Source organism: Giraffa tippelskirchi, chromosome 3, assembly GCF_054371585.1.
Source record: "Giraffa tippelskirchi isolate mGirTip1 chromosome 3, T2T-mGirTip1v1.2.pri, whole genome shotgun sequence".
Taxonomy (NCBI): domain Eukaryota; kingdom Metazoa; phylum Chordata; class Mammalia; order Artiodactyla; family Giraffidae; genus Giraffa; species Giraffa tippelskirchi.
Window position 1 is genome coordinate 2361159 of NC_137277.1, and position 18800 is coordinate 2379958.

Here is an 18800-nt window from a genome sequence, read left to right on the forward strand (position 1 = left end):
GCAGCCAGAGAGGAGGCGCTTTGGCTCCCTCCGCTTGGAAGCTGCTCAGAACCTGTGCTGATTTAGAAAAGCCACATCAGGGAAGCAGGCTGGGGGGGGTGGGGGGTGGCGGTGGAGAGAAACCGGGAGCCGGGTACAAGTTGTCCTGTGCACACACCCCACTCCGGGTGGTCAAGCAGGAGAATTCAGGCTGGGGCAGAGTACACCTCACCGCCCTCTTGATCTCACCGCCCAGCCTTGCGTTTGCCCCGGCCGTTCTAAAGTGCAGTCCTGAGGCGTCAGGCGGCCGCAGCCCAGCTACCGCAGAGCTGGGGAAATGCCCACAGCCCTGAGGACGGAGACTGGGAGGGGTTTGAGCTGAGCTGTAGGTTAAACGTACGCGTCTCCATTTTTCCTCCTGGGTCAGATCAAGCTTGTGCTTGCACCTGGATTCAGTTCACTGCAAACAGGCGGTCAGGTTAATGCACAGAACCGAGGGTGGTGTGTGGTCGGTGATCACAGCTTCTGCAAGGATATCCGCCCCAGGTTGCCTTCTGCTAGGAAAGAGACGACTCCAATAGCTGTATCTATAGCTGTGTTTCTCCTTCTTTAAAAAAGTTATTTAAATTATTACATTCATCTTATTTTTTATAAATATCTAGGAATTTAATTTTGATATACTATTACCTATTCACATCCCATATTCCGATGTTATCAATTTTTGTAATAATGTCCTTTACATGTTTTTTTTTTTAAATTGGAGTACGATTGCTTTACAATGTTGTGTTAGTTTCTGCACTACAATGAAGTGAATCAGCCCTGTGTACACATACATCCCCTCCATCTTGGGCCTCCCTCCCACCCTCCCCATCATCCCCCCAGGTCATCCCAGAGCACCGAGCTGAGCTCCCCGTGCTGTACAGCAGCTGCCCACTAGCGCTCTACCCTACACACGGTCGTGTATATATGTCAGTGCTACAAAACATCTTGTTTAGCAAACAATTAATGGTCTATGTATTTGGAGCAGTATTAAATATAGCAGAATCTCAGAGTCACTGTAGAATGTGGGCAGTTTCTTGCAGCCATATGTGACAGATTGTGACTGATGGTGAACATATTTGGGAAACTCAGCCCAGGAAATGTGCTTTTACTTTCTATAGTGTGTCTTTGGCTGCATGGTTAGTGGTATTTGCTCTCTTCCCCAGCACAGAAGGGTTTCGAGCGTAACCTGATATTCCCAAGTTGACAGTTTTCTTACTTGTTTGTAAAATTTAAGAAAAAAGGTCATTTAAAAGAATCATTCAGGGACGTCCCCGGTGGTTCAGCGGCTAAGTCTCCAGGCTTCCAGTGCAGGGGCCGGGTTCCGTCCCTCGTCAGGGAAGTAGATCCCACGTGCTGCAACTGAGACTCAGTGCAGCCAAATGAATAGGAAAAAAGAAGTAGAATTGCTAGATCACACAGTAACTCTCTTTCCAAGTTTTAATGAAATAGCCCGATTTTGTAGAATGGCTATGAGATTCAAATGCACGTAAAGGGCAGCACATAGCATTGGCCTCAGAAGATGTTCAATCTATCAGTTGTGTAGTCTGTAAACTAGCCTGACCGTAGAACTTTGCAGCAAAGGAATCGAGTCCAGAAAAGTCAAGCAACTTCTGTCTCTAAGTTTCTAGCTAGCAGCAGACTCAGAAAAAGAGCCGAGGTTCTGACCACGTCCAAACTCTCAATACCACCTCGCACCACTTCCTTCTGGTCCTTTAAAAGCAGTCCTTTAACTTGCTGTTAACTGTTTGCTGGCTTTTATGGCATTCGATTTTATTCATCATTTTTTAAACTAGTTTTCTGAATAGGTCACATGTTCACATGGGTCAAATTGAAAAAGCACACAAAGGTTTACAGTTAATCATCTTTTTCCTACTTTGTCCTCTGGTATCCTGTTTTCACTATTACTATTTTCTAATGTATTTTTCCAAAGACTTTACATATGTATGAGCAAATCTGTTTATACATTTCTTGCCATTTTAAAATACAAAGTAGCATATAGTCTTTTGCATCTAGAGTTTTTTGCTTAATGTATTAAGATATTTCTATATTAATGTATTAAAAATTCCACATTCTCTTTTCAACTACACAGAATTTTGTCGTTCAAACACCCTACACTTTACTGAGTCCAACCTTGGTGTTGTGCATTTGATGTGACAGATAGTGTCATGTTGAGTAAACTTGTACATCCATCATTTTACATAAAAGGGAGCTACCTCTGCAGGATATGGGTCTAGTGATGGAATAGCTGGGACAAAGGGAATGTGCATTTATAAGGTAGATTTTTGTTAAACTACCCACAATAGGGTTTATATGAATTTACACTCTTACCACCATCTTAGGGAATTTTAAATTACAAGGAGAAATTACAATACCATACTAGGCCCTACTTCATTTATCTAGTGTTAGTTGTCTATTTGAGGGGTTGATAGGAGTCAAGGCAAAATCAGAGATCAGGAACAGATCAAGGACATTCAATTTTGCTGCTTCTATTCAACCGTGTATTGCCAGGGCATTTAGGCAAGAACATGAAATAAAACCCATCCACATTGGAAAGGAAGAAGTAAACATATCACTATCATACAGAAAATCCCAAGGAATCTACTAAAAATCTATTAGAACTGATATGGAAGATCAGCAAAGTTGCAAGATACAAATTCAATACACAAAAATCGATTGTATTATTATGCACTAGCAGTGAACAATTTGAAAATGAAATTGAGAAAAACAATTCCATTTATAATAGCATTAAAAATGATATAATAATTGGGAATAAAGTTAATAAAGTAAGTACAAGTCAAACTCTGAAAGTTATATTGTCAAGAGAAATTAAAGAAAACCTAAAAAAGTATTAATAAAAAGATGAACATAAAGAGTATTGTCAAGATGGCAATACCCCCAAGTTAATCTGCAGGTTCAATGCAATCCTGTCAGAATTCCTGCCTGCTTCTTTGCAGAAATTGACAAACTGATCCTAAAATTTATATGACAATGCAAGAGACTCACAATAGCTACACAACCTTGAAAAAGAGGAACAGACTTTGAGGAATCACACTTCCTGATTTCAAAACTTACTGCAAAGCTACAGTAATCAAGAGAGTGTAATACTGGCATAAGGATAAACATAGATCCATGGAATCAAATTGAGAGCCCAGGAATAAATTCTCATTACAATCAGTTTGTTTTCAACAAGGGTCCCAATACAATTCAATAAGAAAAGAACAGTCTTTTCAGGAAATAGTTCTCAGAAAACTGGATTGTTGTTGTTCAATACTTAAGTCCTGTCCGACTCTTTTCGACCCCATGAACTGCTGCACACCAGGCTTCCCTGTCCTTCACCATCTCCCAGAGTTTGCTCAAACTCATGTCCATTGAATCAGTGATACCATTCGACCATCTCATCCTCTGTCACCCCCTTCTCCTCCTGCTTTCAGTGTTTCCCAGAATCGAGGTCTTTTCCAGTGAGTCAGCTCTTCCCATCATGTGGCCAAAGTATTGGAGCATCAGCTTCAGCATCTGTCCTTTCAATGAATATTCAGAGTTGATTTCCTCTAGGATTGACCGGTTTGATCTCCTTTCCACATGCAAAAGAGTGAATTTAAGCCCCACCTTACACCACATACAAAAATTGCTTCAAAGTGAATCAGAGACCTAAATGTAAGAACTAAAACTGTAAAGCCCTTAGAATAACACATAGGTATAAATCTTCATGACCTTGACTTAGGCAGTGTTATCTTAGATATGACAACAAACCCACAAGCAACTATGAAAAGGGGCTTCATCAAATTAAAAACTTTTGTATGGCAAGAGACACCATCAAGAAAGTAAAAAGATAACCCATGGAATGAGAGAAAATATTTATAAACTATATTTCTGACTAGAGACTTGTTCTAGAAAGAACTTTTACAGCTTAATAACAAAAAGACAAATAACCGAATTAAAAAACAATAAAGAATTTGAACAGACATTTCTCCAAGAAGATATATAAATGGTCAATAAATACATGAATTATGCTCTGTTATTGTCAGAGAAATGCAAATCGAAACCACAATGAGATCCCACTTCATATCCACTAAGATGACTATTATCAAAAACATAGAAAATAAGTGTTAGCGAGGAATGTAGGGAAGTTGGAACATTCATTCATTGTTGATGAAAATGTAAAATGGTTTAGCTGCTTTGGCAGTTTCAAAGTTTAGCACTTTCAAATAAAAGATTAAAGGTTAGAGTAATTTCACTCCTGGGTGTACATATACTCAAAAGAGTTGAAAGTTTATGTCTGCACAAAACCATGTTCATGAATGTTCATAGGCAGCATTATTCATAATAGCTAAAAAGTGGGAAAATCTAAATGTTAACTGATGGATGAATAAAATGTGGCATGTCTGTATGATAAAATGTGCTTAGGAAACAAAAAGGAAGAAGTACTGGTACATGCTACAGTGTGGATGAGCCTTTAAAATGATGCTTCACTGAAAACATTTCATTTACATGAAGCATCAAGAATAGGATAATCTCCAGACAGGATGTAGATTTGTGGTTACCCCTCATGGCTCAGCGGTGAAGAATCCGCCTCCCAATGCAAGAGAAGTGGGTTTGATCCCTGGGTCAGGAAGATCCCCTGGAGAAGGCAATGGCAGCCCACTCCAGTCTTCTTGCCTGGAGAATCCCATGGAGAGAGCAGCCTGGTGGGCTACAGTCCATGGGGTCGCAGAGAGTCGGACACGACCGAGCGACTAACCAACAAGAACAAGACGGCCAGAAGGAGAAGAACAAAGCGTGACCGCTAAGAGGCATGATGTTTTTTTTGTGGGTGATGAACGTCTTGTAGAGTTGATTGCGGTGACGGTTGTACAGTTCTGAATATGCAAAAAGCCATTGAGTTATGCATCTGAAATAAGGAACTATGTTATGTGAATTATATCTCGGTAAAACTGCTGTAATAAAAACCGAAGAGCAAAAGTAATGTCCGGATCTACTGTAGACCTTGAGGTCTGCAGCTCTGGAGCTGAAGAATTCCAACCCTTGAGTAACAAACTTCCTAAAAGTCACTGAAGAGTGAAACATATCATGTCCTCACATGCGACCTTGGGGACTCTCCGATGGTTCTTGAGTTGGGAACCACTTTTGACTGTTTTGTTGCCAGGTTTTGTGATGAGCAGCTTTGGAATGGAAGAGATTCTAAGAAGGAAAAAGAGTTTAGACCGCACCTACCTACTTTGCAATGCTACATAATTGAGCTGCTTGTTGGAATTTTCTGTTATGCTTCTCTTAGAATATTAGCTACTTCCCCAGGAGCTCATGTTCTGCGAGTCTCCTTGGTAAAATTTCATTCGAAACTACAGGAACTCCTCTGCTGACCGACCGTGGCTGCTTGTAATGTTTCCTGGCCCCCATGGGATATCTTGGCGGAACACCCTGTTATATGTCAATACTTCCCTCCACATTGAATTTTCTTTTTGTTGCCAGTCTTTATGTCCTTTCTTCTTGTCTTAGAGAGGGACCCTCCATGCCTTTCTCCGAGTCTAACCTCTCCTCTGAGCTGTTGATCTTGTCACATCCACGGGGATCGTACCGCACCATTGCTGAGCGTTTCTCTGGTCTCTGTCCCCCACTGACTTCTTTTCTTAGCTGGACTGTTGCCCAAATTTCCCATCATTTTTTAGAAAGTAGTAACAAATGTACAAAAAAACCCCCAAACTTTCCTTAGATCCTGGTTTGTTTCATAATATACTGTGTTCTTTTTTTTTTACCCCCACAGTAACTTTTTTTTGAGAAAGTCGGTGTCTTTTCATAATTTTATTAATGTGTATTTTGATAAAGAGCCTGAGGTTTTAAACTTAAGAACGCTGAGCTAAAATTAGGTCTAGAACATGTCATTCCTAGAACAATTCTGAGTGGGAATCAAGGTAAATTGGACGTGGTCAAGCAGAAACGGCTAGATTGAACATGGGCATCTTAGGAATCAGCATTTATTATATTTTGAGTATTAAGGTTTCTGGCTGATTTAAGAGGCTTGGTGACCGTGAGTGTTTAGTTTAGCCTGAGACTGGTGAATCCTCTGACAGGAAGTAAGAAGCATGAGGTTGAGATGACTGTCAGGATGCGGGGATCAAAGAATTCGTTGGTGGACTAGGAGCGCCCTTCTGTGATATCGGGAAGAGCCATCACCACACACACGCACATGCGTGCGCGCGCTCTCTCTCTCTCTCACACACACACACACACACACACACACACACACACACACACACACGCAAGTGTCCCTAAGGCACAGCGTTATGCAAACAGGAGCCACAGGCACAACTCTGAAGTAGTCACTGACATATCCTCCTGTTGTTCAGTCACTGAGTCGTGTCCGACTCTCTGCGACCCCACGGACTGCAGCACGGCAGGCTTCCCTGTCCCGCCCTGTCTCCCGGAGCCTACTCAAACCCATGTCCATTGAGTGGGTGATGCCATCCAACCATCTCATCCTCTGTCGTCCCCTTTTCCGCCTGCCTTCCATCTTTCCCAGCACCAGGGTCTTTTCCAATGAGTCGGCCCCTGCTAAAAGTCATTTATGGAAACAGGAGGTAGGCTTATCAATTTCAACAGAAATCGTCTTAGGGGAAGGGTGTTAGTTTATAAACACACTGCCAAGCTCTCTCATAGTAGAAAACTTTATGACGTTATCGATAAAGCTGGTGATTCCTGGAGGCTCAGTGGTAAAGAAGCCACCTGCCAAATGCCGGAGATGTGGACTGGATCCCTGGGTCAGGAAGATCCCCTGGAGGAGAGCATGGCAACCCATTCCAGTGTTGCTGCCGGGAAATCCTGTGGACAGGGGAGCCTGGCATCTCAAGGCTCCATGGTGGTCGCAAAGAGTCTGACATGACTGAGTGACTAAACAACAGCAATAATAAAACTTGTGTATACTCCTGTCGGACACCAGAGGACCATTTAAGGAGATAATTCCCTAGTTTACAGATGGAATGTTTTTCATTTTAGCATCAGGGGAACTAAAGTCCAGAAAGGTTAAAATACCTTGGGCATAGTCCGTGGCAATATAATTTTTCAGTGGAATCTGGCTCTCCCAATAGAACTACGTCGCTTCATGTTAGTTCCTGTAAACAGCTTTATAGCTTGGACATACAGAAGTCTTGACATAGAAGTAGAAAGTGTGTCCAGGGAATTTAATCCAGGATTTCTTCCTTTGCATTCAGATTTTATGCATTGTCCTGAAATACTTCAGCAAGAATCCTTCTACAAGTCAGTGGATGAAGAGTAATCGGGGCTTCCCAGGTGGCTCAGTCATAAAGAATCTGCCTCCCAATGCTGGGGTCGCAAAGAGTCGGGGATGACTGAGCGCTGAGCACTGAGCGTGATAGTGGTCCAAGAATGAGATACAGTTATGTTACGTGGGAAAGTGACCGATCTGTTTATCTATCTGGACAAGGCTCTTGTAATGGAGGAAGCAAAGCTAACCCCGTGGAGCTGCAGTGATCATTAACTATGCCTTGTGTGCTGTACATTCTCAACAAGTGTTAGATGCATTTATGTTATTCTCGCGAGTTCTGCCTGTTAATAAGAAAGCACCTGCCTGCCACATGGGTGGACCTAGAGATGATCATACTAAGTAAAGTCAGCTGGAAAGAGAAACGCAGATGCCCTGTGTTATCACTTCTGTGTGGAATCTAAACTATGGCACAGATGAACTTATCTGTGAAACACAGAGAGACTCACAGACAGAGAGAACAGACCTGCGGTTGTTAAGGGGCTGGGAGGTGGGGGTGGGATGGATTGGGAATTTGGTGTTTATTAGCTGATGCAAACTATTATATGCAGGATAAATAAACAACAAGGTCTTACTATATAGCACAGGGAACTGTATTCAATATCCTGTGATAAACAATAGTGGAACAGAATATGAAAAAGAATGTATATGTATGTGTGTGTGTAACTGAATCGCTTTGCCGGATAGCAGAGATTGACACCATTGTAAATCAACTATGCATGGCGTGCTAAGTTGCTTCAGTCATGTCTGACTCTTTGCGACCCCGTGGACTGTAGCCCTGCCAGGCTCCTCTGTCCATGGGATTCTCCAGGCAAGAATACTGGGGTGGGTTGCTGTGCCCTCCTCCGGGGGATCTTCCCAACACAGAGATCGAACCTGCATCTCTTATGTCTCCCGCATTGGTAGATGCGTTCTTTACCACTAATGCCACCTGGAAAGCCCAAATCAACTATGCTTCAGTAAATAAATTAAAACAACAACAAAGAAAGCACTTGTCCAAAATAGCGGTGTACCTGAGCTGGCAACTTTCAATATTTTTTTATTCAACACGTATTTATTCAGTGGTCCTGCCTGTGTTTGCTGTTCAGGCCCACTAAGGTGTTGACAGATACTGGTATTCTCATTTTCAAGTTGAGGCTTGGATTAATAACTTCTCAAGATCTTACAGCTGATGAGCACAATGGCTTGGTCCCTTCCCATGAGGCCTCTTTCTTCTCAGCACCATATTGAGTTGTTTTCCAGTTTAACCGGCTAATTACGTATGGATGCTAGTGGGCACTGCACTCAGGTCTTCACCCTGCTCCCCAATAATAAAAACTTGTGAGAACCGCCATCTATTGTATGCAGTTGAACTCAATCCAATACAGACTTGCTACTTCAAGAAAATCTTATCAAATTAGTATTTCCAGGGATCACTATAAATCATCTCCTCGAATTTTTGGTCAGCCATTAAAACCAATTTGGAGAAGTTGTATAGTTAGCTGTGTACAAGACATCATGGGGTGAAATTTAAATTTATATCTTTCTCTCCCATTTCTGAGCTCATAACTTCCCTGATGGCTCAGTGGTAAATAATCCTGCCAAAAGACACGGGTTCCATCCCTGTGTCGGGAACATCCCCCGGAGAAGGAAATGGCTACCCACTCCAGTATTCTTGCCTGGGAAATCACACGGACAGAGGAGCCTTGCGGGCCACAGTCCACGGGGTTGCAAGGAGTCAGACATGACTGAGCACCCACACACTGACAGGCAGGTGGATCATTCTCCGGGCGCAACAGGGAATTTTTAAAAATTAATTAACACTGTGCTGGGTCTTCGTTGCTGCTCGAGGACTTTCTCTAGCTGTGGCCTTCGAGGGCTCCTGTCTAGTGGCAGTGTGCGGGCTTCTCACAGCACTGACTTCTCTTGCTGCAGAGAACTGGCTCTAGGCTCACGGGCTCAGTAGAGATGGTACACATGCTTAGTGGCCACAGCACGTGGGATCTTCCCGGACTAGTGATTCAACCCACCTCCCTTGCATTGGCAGGCTGATTCTTAACCACGGGACCACCAGGGAGGCCCACCAGGGAATTTATGTTGGCCTTGAACAACGCAGGGATTGGACACCAACCCCCATCCCCACCCGCCCCCTCCACACAGTCAGAAATCTGAAGACTGCTGTCTCTGCCTCAAAAACAAAGGGACTGATAAATGCAGGAATTGATAAATGACTAACCCAGGGGCAGGAAGTACAAACAGTTCAGACAAAATCAAAACTCAAACCCTGGTTCTTTTGATTCCATGTATTGTGAACTCGGAGCACAAGCTTTCCCCCACAATTAAAGAACTATAAAATGAAAATACAGACCCCATACTTATTGGGAAAAAAATCTGCTTACAGGTGGATCTGTGAAGTTCAAACCAGTGTTATTTAAGGGTCCATGTGCGGGCGCGCTAAGTCATGTCAGACTCTTTGTGACCCCATGGACTGTGGCCTTCCAGGCACCTTTGTCCTCAGGATTCTCCAGGCAAGAATACTGGAGTGGATTGCCATTTCCTTCTCCAGGGGATCTTCCCGACCCAGGGATCCAACCCATGTCTACGTCTCCTGCATTGGCAAGTGGGTTCTCACTGCTAGCGCCACCTGGGAAACCCTTTAGGAGTCAGCTGTACTTATTTTTTCTTTCTTATTATTAGTCTTAGAGAAGAACTGATTTACATGTTTCAAGGTGACTGCCTGGAACAATTTCTAGACATATTACCAAGACTAGAGAACTCCACTTCTTTGACACCCTGAGTTTTGGCCCTGCCCGAAGCAATATTTGTTAATAGTGGTGAGATAAGGGCCTGAGTCCTTCTATAGAACTGTGGAATTTTCCCTCAAGGGTTCCAGGAGGACCTGAAATAGCAATGAAACATGAGTAGATGTGCATAAAAACAAGCTGTTTGCTTTCTCTTTTCAGAAAACCTCACATTTAAATTTTGTGGTTTTCTTGAAGCTATGTCATATTCTTTATTTTTTAATCAACCATCCTGAACCTCTAATCAGAAGTATCACCAGTGGGAGATGCACTAAGCCGGCAAAGTATGCACAGAACAGAAGGGGTCTTGCCAGGCTGTGGTTTGTAAAACGTAACTCAAAAACGTCCCGCCTCCCTGGAGAGGAAGGTGAGAGATATTGCAGAAGCAGCTGTGGGCCAGAGGCTCTTCCTGAGTTTGTTCAGGCTGGAGGGCTGGAGTGTCAAGCTGCGGAACCTGCTGTATTTTCTGAGATTGTTTTGGCCCTGGCTTCTTTACCTGCTTGTTTCTTGCTGGCACGGGACGTGAAGAATTTCAAAATGTGCCACAGGCCTGGGGAAAGGGTGTATTTCTTCCTTGGCATCAAGTTAGAAAGAAACGAAAGGAAGTCAGCATCATCTCCTTTGTTCCAGAGAAGGGCACGTCCCCTGCTCCCCCAAGGACCATCTACGACTACCTGTTTCTTCCTGTTGGCCTTGAATTCCTTAACTTTGTTTTGCCCCCTCACACTGTCAAGTTAAGACCTTGTAGATGTTACTTGAATCCCGGGATTAGCAGGCTCCCAGTTTCTACTGCCGCACGCGATGCAGACAACGCAGGTTCCACAGGAAGGCCCGTGGCAGAAACAGTTGAGAAGGAAATAGAGTGAAAATGAGGTGGTGAAAGAAAGAAAGCAGAAAGGGAAAAAGTAAGAAATGCATTTACTAGAGAGCGTGGTGGCTTGGGTATAGCAGGAAGGACACTGGATTATTTCAGTAAATACTGAAAAGGTATTGGTGAAATTCAGCATCCGTTTCTAATTCAGGCAAATCTTGTTTATTGGGCTTCAGTTTACTGTGCTTTGCAGATACTGCAAGTTTTACAAATTGAAGGTTGGTCGCAACCCTGAGTCAAGCAAGTCTGTTCTTGTTATTTAGTTGTGTCTGACTCTTTTGTGACCCCACGGAAGAGAGGTGTCAGGCTCCCTCCAGAGGCTCTGGGATAAAGAATCCACTCTTTGCCTCTTCTTTCTGTTCCTCTTTTTCAACTAGTAAAAGAGAATTTTCTGTGATTCAATAGCTATTCAAGAAAACCTTTCTGTTTTGGAAAGTTTCAATCAGAGTCAAAGATAGACATACAATGAACACCATATATTCATCACTCAGCCAGCTGTTTGAGCCATAGGAAACCCCACCCCACTCACACACTATTTTGAAGCTTATCTTGCGTGCTCAGTCACTAAGTTGTGTCTGATTCTTTGTGACCCCACGGACTGTAGCCCACCAGGCTCCTCTGTCCATGGAATTCTCCAGGCAAGAATACTGGAGTGGGTTGCCATACTGGAGTGGGTTGCCATTCCCTTCTTCAGGGGACCCGCATCTCCTGAGTCTCCTGCTTTGGCAGGTGAAATCTTTACCACTAGCACCACCTAGGAAGTTTGTCTTAGAGTCATATTATTTCACTTGGAGACATTTCAGTATTTATCTCTAAAATATAAGTGAGATGTGTAAACCTAACCAGGATGGAGTATGCATTTTGAAAAGAAGAGACACATCGCTATGTTTCTTTGGAACCTGCGGCCTTGGTTTTATTGTAAAGTGGTATTTTTCACACCCTATAACTGCACTTCCTTTTGATGAGACTCATGAATGAAGCAGTGTGTGAATGAGGAAGGAGATGGGCACAGATGTGGGGGTTCCCCGCCTAACCCCTCTCCTCCACCCCTGCCTCCCCGGGGCCCCAGACCACAAGAGGGGTGGCGCGTGGCTGCCATGTCCTTTTAGGTTCTTGCAAGAGCACAGAGTCAGCACCAAATGGTTAACGAGACAAAGCGCATACTTCAGCTCCACCAGGTCTGCAAAAAAAAAGCTTCAGCCACGAGACAAGCCGTAAGGAAACTCTCCTGAGTCCCTCACCCTTTGAACGTGGGACCTTTTCTGAATGAGTGGACGGTGCCGCTCTGTCCACGCTGGTTTTCCTCCTGGGACGCGTCCAGAGATTCCTGGTGTCCTTGGCTGGCTCTCCATTCAGTCCTCATTCTCTAGGACTGTTCTCGCCTTGGCTGCCTTCCATTCTTTTCCTCTCCTTGTTTCCTCGCTGGTCTCAGTCAACGTTTCTGCCTCTCTCTTGGCCACTCCCAGGGCTTCAGTCCCCTCCCAGCTCCCGCCCTGGCCACTCCCAGGGCTTCAGTCCCCTCCCAGCTCCCGCCCTGGCCACACCCAGGGCTTCAGTCCCCTCCCAGCTCCCGCCCCGGCCACTCCCAGGGCTTCAGTCCCCTCCCAGCCCCCGCCCCGGCCACTCTGAAGCTCCGTGTACCTGTGTGTACCTGCCACGTGTCCCTTCGGAGGGTCCTCTGTTGTTGCTGCCGTTCAGTCGCTCAGTCGTGTCTCTTTTCGACCCCGTGGACTGCAGCACGCCAGGCTCCTCTGTCCTCCACCATCTCTCAGAGTTGCTCAAACTCATGTCCATTGAGTCAGTGATGCCATCCAACCATCCCATCCTCTGTCACCCACTTCTCCTCCTGCCCTCAGTCTTTCTCAGCATCAGAGTCTTTTCTAATGAGTCATCTCTTTGCATCAGGAGGTCAAAGTGTTGGAGGTTCAGCTTCAGCATCACTCCTTCCAATGAATATTCAGAGTTTATTTCCTTTAGGATTGACTAGTTAGATCTTGCTATTGAACTTTATCTCAAAAGTCTTCTCCAACACCACAGTTCAAAAGCATCATGATGTTCTTCAGAGCTCAACCTTCTTTATGGTTCAACTCTCACATCTGCATATGACTGTGGCAAAAACTCATAGCTTTGGTTATATGTCCCTTTGTAGGCGAAGTGATGTCTCTTCTCTTTAATATGCTGTCTAGGTTTGTCGTAGCCACCATCCCAAGGAGCAGGCGTCTTTTAATTCCTCCCTTAGCGCGTCTGAATTGGAGCTCCTCTGCCTTCTTCCGCCTCCCACCCCAGCTAGCCTGACTTTCCTCTTTCAGTTGATTTTGTGTCGATGGGGAAAAGCCAGGTTGCTCCTAGTGTTCCAACTACACCTTAGCTCCTGATCTTCTCCACCTCGTATCCAGGAGATGACCAGAACCCACAGTTTCACTTCTGCAGAGTTTAAGCAGCTTATTTATGAACCAAGATGCTGTGATCTCTGCCTCATTTCTTGGGTCTATTGCTTACTCTGTTCATGGGCGAGGAATGGGGTCTGGCTTTGAAAAGCTCGCGCTCGAGTGGAAGAGATGGGTGAGCAGGTAGAGTCAGTCAATCAGTGAAAGAAAGACAAGACAAGCTGCCCATAGAGGGGACATTCTGGCTCATTCTTATTTTAAAATATAAGCACAAATATGGAAGGGTGACAAGAAACTTCTCTTTAGTGAGCACCTGTTATGTGCTGGACTTCTTCGCATCAGTTGTACCAGCTGAATCTCTTGCCCGTCAGAATAGGCATCTCCAGTTTGTAGGTGTGGAAACGGAGTTTCAGAAGCATCCTCAGGGTGACTTCCCTGGTGGTCCAGTGGCCAAGATTCCGAGCTCCCAATGCAGGGGCCTGGGTTCAATCCCTGGTCCGGGAACTGGAACCCACACGTCGCCAGCTAAGAGTTCACTTGGTACAACAAAGATCAAAGATCCCATGAACCCCAACTAAGACCCCGTGCAACCAGTTTAGTAAATAAAAGTAATAAATATTTAGGAAAAAAAAGAAACATCCTCACGGTCCCAGTGTTCAGTGGTCGGCTCGGATTTAAAACGAAGTCTCACTTATGCTCAAGGTTGTATTATTTCTACTCCATTCTATGCTATCTACACGTATATCTATATGACTGAGTCCCCTCGCTCTTCACTTGAGGCTCACAACATTGTTAATCGGCTATAGTTTCATATAAAATAAAAAGCTTAAAAAACTTATTTTTTAAGAAGAATTTATTTACAGGGTAGCAATGGAGAAACAGACATAGGGAATAGACTTATGGACATGGGGAGAGGGGAGGAGAGGGTGAGATGTACGGAAAGAGTAACACGGAAACTTACATTACCATATGTAAAATAGATAGTCAACAGGAATTTGCTGTATGAAAAAAAATTATAGTTGCTATACAATATTTTGCTTCAGATGTACATCGTAGTGACTCAGTATTTTTATAGAGTATACTTTTTTAAAGAAAAAAATTGAAGGCCTCAGTACTAAAGTTCAAAACAGTTGAGAAAAGAACAATGAATATTCTGTTCACAAATACAGATGCTGTGGAAGCACTGCACAAAATTGCTGTCGTAATGGAACATTTATGGGGAGGTGGATAAGAAAATTAATAATGCATAGGTTCAGAAACGAATCCATCAGTGCAGAAGTAAGTGGTTCGAGATTGTCAGCGAAGGTGTGAGGAGCATAATAAATGAAGATGGCCGTGGACAGAGTGGGCACTTTAAATGAAAACAGTAGGAATTCAGAGAGTTGCACTGAGGTCTTGCTGTGTTCAAGACGCCAGCACGTGGGACCCGGCTGGTGTGGGCGGCCGGGGGCTGGGCAGGTTCCCGGCGGCGTGTGTGATGAGGGCGTTGATCTGAGCAGGTCGTGTTCCCCTCCTAGAAGGGCTGGGGCGCCGTGAGCACAAGGGCAGGTAAGGACGGGCTTTCAGGACCCTCAGCTGCCTGCCTGAAAGAAAAACGGCTGCGTGTTCACAGTGAGCTGTGCAGCTGTCCTTGTTTCCATTTTATGTAATTCCGGAGACACTCGGCATCCTGGTGGGAGCCTCGGGGGTGCGTGGGACGTAGTGATGCTGGGGCGAGGGGGGGGCGCTTTCTGTGTCCACCTTTGTGTTACTGCCGTAAAGCCAGCTTTCTCCCCACGCTCCCTTCGCTTTGCCCAGCTCCGTGAGTGGCTTTGCATCCGATCATTGCGATTTAATGACGTTCAGTGACACTTCGCTGGTTTCAGCGCCAGCCGCCCTTGGAACTTAAGCCTCATATACAAGTATGAAGGTGAGGGCAGCCAAGGCCTTCAGGTTGCCAGTTCCTTGGCTGGAAATCTCATTCACGTTGGGAAACAGATTTTTAAAATAAATTCGGCGAAGGGAGCAAAGCCACCCTTTTGTGAGGCTGGGTCAATGATGGTAAGCCCTCGCAATCAGGCCCCACCAAGCCCCCTCACCCCGGCCAAGCCGGCCTCAGGGTGCCCCTTCTGTTGACCCCACGCCATCCTCTTGCTGTTGGGGTTGGCCCTGGAGCAGGTTCTTCTGTTTTATGCCACAGGCTCATGAGAGGAGCCCTTTGTGCCCGGCTTCACCGAGCCGGTGCTAAGCAAGAGGTCTGTGTACCCCTTCGTGCAGTACGGTCAGAGCTGGTGAACATCTCTGTGGCTTGCTAAATGTTTTCTAAGTATTGGCAAGATTTTTTTATTCCTTTTTTTTTTTTTCAGTTCTTTCCCAATGCCATTTTGCTCTGGGCTGCGATCATCAGGACCCAGCTTTGGTTTAAGATGAATTTGGCAAATATATGTGTGTAGTGGGACTACAATATTTTATGAGAAGACGGGCGTGGGCGGGCCACTGGCTGATGTAAGATGGGGCCACATATGTTTGCTCCATCAGGCCAAGGAGATTTTTTTACCCTCTGCAGACTGAACCAGTTCAGAGGACACAGCTGGTTGAGATCTGCAGAAACATACAGAATTCTAGTCTTCCGAGAAGGCTGGTTACCAGCATGGGACATAATCTGGAGCCTCTTTTCTGACCTAACTTTCATTTCTGCTTTTGAGTATCAAGCAAAAAGACCATGTATCACAGTTGGTCACTTCGTTTTATTATTCATTTTGCTCCCTCTGGTTAATTTTTTAAAAAGCACAATGTTAAATGTTAGAGTCAGGTTGGTTGGCAGCCTCCCGAGGGGGAGCAGATTGCTTTGAAGTAAACACAGCTGGAAACGGATTGCATATCGTGTCCCTTTCTTTTAGGAAATGAAAGAGGCCTTTACAGAAAGGCGGCGAGTGCTGTGCTCTCCAGGGTCACTTTGTCGGTTTATCCCTCCCAGTCTGGTTGATGATTAACGTCACACCTTGGCCGTCCACATGGACGCACGTCTCCCTCCCTTGCTAAGTCCGAGTTTCTCAGAAACAATGAACTTGCAGAGGTTTCGGGTGATCCGGGCTGGAGGGGGGTGGAGCCTGTGCAGCTCTGTTTCACTCGCTCAAGTGTGGTCTCTGGAGTGAAAATGCCTGCTCTGGGGTTTTCTGCGGCTCCTGCTTTTTGCAGCCTTGAAAACCGCATCAGAATCACGTCTGCTGGTCTCTCACTGGGTTGCTTTTCCAACGATGGGCAGGTAAGTGAACTATGGAGTGTTGGCGTATGCCTTTGTGATTTTTCTTTTCTTTGATCTACTTCTAAAACACGAAGGCAGGGTGTTTTCTGATGGTGTAATTCAACCAGGTTTTGTGTCTCCTGGAATGCTTTTTCTTGTTTTTGTTGGGAGAACCTGGGGTGGGGGCAGGGGCGGTCTTCTTTTTCTACACCTAGAAGACTTTATTGTTGTTTTGGCCATCTCTTTCTTTAGTCTCTGTGCCTAAAGTGTTTTGTTTGTTTGTTTGTTTTTCTCTTTCTTTTGCTGTTTCTTCATATGATGATTTGGTGGGCTTTAGTTTGAGTCAGTTGCTGTTGAGGAACTATGTAATCATTCATTGCTGTGATGTAATAATTCATTAGTATGTTAAAGTTTTCCAGAGATAAATAGTTATCTTTCTTGACGTCTATCTAGTAAGAGGTGAGTTAGAAATGAAGAGGAGAGATGTAGGAACTGAGTTAGGAATGAAGAGGAGTGATGTTGCTCACTCAAAAGACATCTGGAGAGGCTTTTTCACAGGCAAGATATATTTTCGTTTCATTTTGGTTTATTTTATCTGGGAGAACTACAGGGCTGTATCCGTTGGGATTGGTCACCTGTATTGGAATCTGTATGTCGTGATCCAGACAAGTCACATTTGTTCATTCCTCCCTAGAGTATCTGGGGTAAAATAGCCTTCGCTGCGTATTTAACTGAGGCCCACGGATGGGAATTGTTGGAATCAGGCCATCTGTCTGTTTGGATTCTCACAATCAGATCCGGCATTTAGCATCCTGCTGGTGCAGCTCTGTGTATTGTCAGGAACTAACTCAGTGACAGGTACTAAATGGCCATAGGAGCTCCAGGAATAGGAAAGTAAATGGTGAGGTTTGAATTCTTAAAAAAAAGCACAGGGAAATCTAAATGAGGAGAGAATTGAGACAATCTGTTGCAATGAAGGTGGCTCTAAATGGCTTTCTCTGGCAAATATTGTATATTAACGTGTATATGTGGAATCTAGAAAAAAATGGTAGAGATGATCTTACTTGCAAAGAAGAGATAGAGACACAGACATTTGTAGGTGGGGGTGGGCTGAATTGGAGATTGGGACTGACATATAGGCTGCTGATGCTTTGTATGAAACAGATGACTAGTGAGGACCTGCTCTATAGCCCAGGACCTCTGCTCGCTGCTCCGTGGTGACCTAAATGGAAAGGACATCCAAAACAGAGAGGATATATGTGCACACGTAGCTGACGCGTTTTGCTGAACAGCAGAAACCGACAGAACTTTGTAAAGCAACTATATTCCGATAAGAAAGGCTTCCTCTGTGGTGACGACCATCAAGCATGTTGCTTCCTGGCTTTATACACTTTGGCAGAATTCATCTGCGTTTTGGATTTTGAAGGCACAGAAAGAAAGATCTCATTATATTGGGCTATGAGATAACACAGTCAATTCTTTTTTAAAATCTTTATTTTGAATTAGAGGAATATTACTTTACAATATAGTGTTGGTTTCTGCCATACATCATCATGAATCAGCCACAGGTATACATACGTCCCCTCCTTGAACCCCTCCCCCCGCCTCCCTCCCCACCCCACCCCTCTAGGTTGTCACAGAGCCCCGGGTTTGGGTTCCCTAATACAGCCAACTCTGTTCCTGAGTTTTCTGCGATGACTTCTTTTCTTTAATGAGATTGTGCAGATTGTTTCTTGAAGTGATTATAATTATTATTATTTCATTGCTCTTTCTCGTGTTATCCCGTGGTTCTCGCATCAGTCTGGTAAGGTAGGTATTGATGTTACTATTAATACACCATATTACAGTTGAGGATACTAAGGTCAGATGAAAAGTGACCCCAGAGGTCTCTTTGCAAGTGGAGAAACCAGGTGTAAGCTTGTCTTTACAGACCCAGAATCCCAAACTTCCCCTCTTCATTCTCTCTGGTCCCCTCTAAACGTCATCCACTAGGGAACTGAGGAAAAAGCTGCCGCGGGGGGGTTTGGGGATCTGGACTCTGATTCTGACCAGGCCGTTGCGGAGGTTGTGTAACGGCGAGCAGTCCTTGAAGCCTGCGGATGGTGTTCTCCTGCAAGGAGGAAATCAGGATTTGATTTCTTCACTTTCCGTGCTGCCTCAGCATCTCTGTGCAGGGCCTTAATCAGGGCTCTTGTCGGCCCTGTAGTGCCCCCTACAAATAGAGAAGAGGGGAGAGAGAAAGCAA

The 18800-nt window shown here is 44.6% G+C and overlaps 1 protein-coding gene across 7 annotated transcripts in view; it reads left to right on the forward strand.

The window, feature by feature from the left end:
• The window catches only part of MAP2K6 (mitogen-activated protein kinase kinase 6), a 103557-nt gene that overhangs the window by 49492 nt on the left and 35265 nt on the right, over nucleotides 1–18800 (forward strand). Inside the window, exon 1 of one of the 7 annotated variants that reach the window (XM_081580868.1) lies at nucleotides 16230–16576. The exons of the other annotated variants lie outside the window; for them this stretch is intronic. The gene's annotated coding sequence lies outside the window, so the exon portion shown is untranslated. Of the gene's footprint in view, nucleotides 1–16229; nucleotides 16577–18800 lie in introns of those variants that run through there. 7 annotated transcript variants of the gene reach the window in all.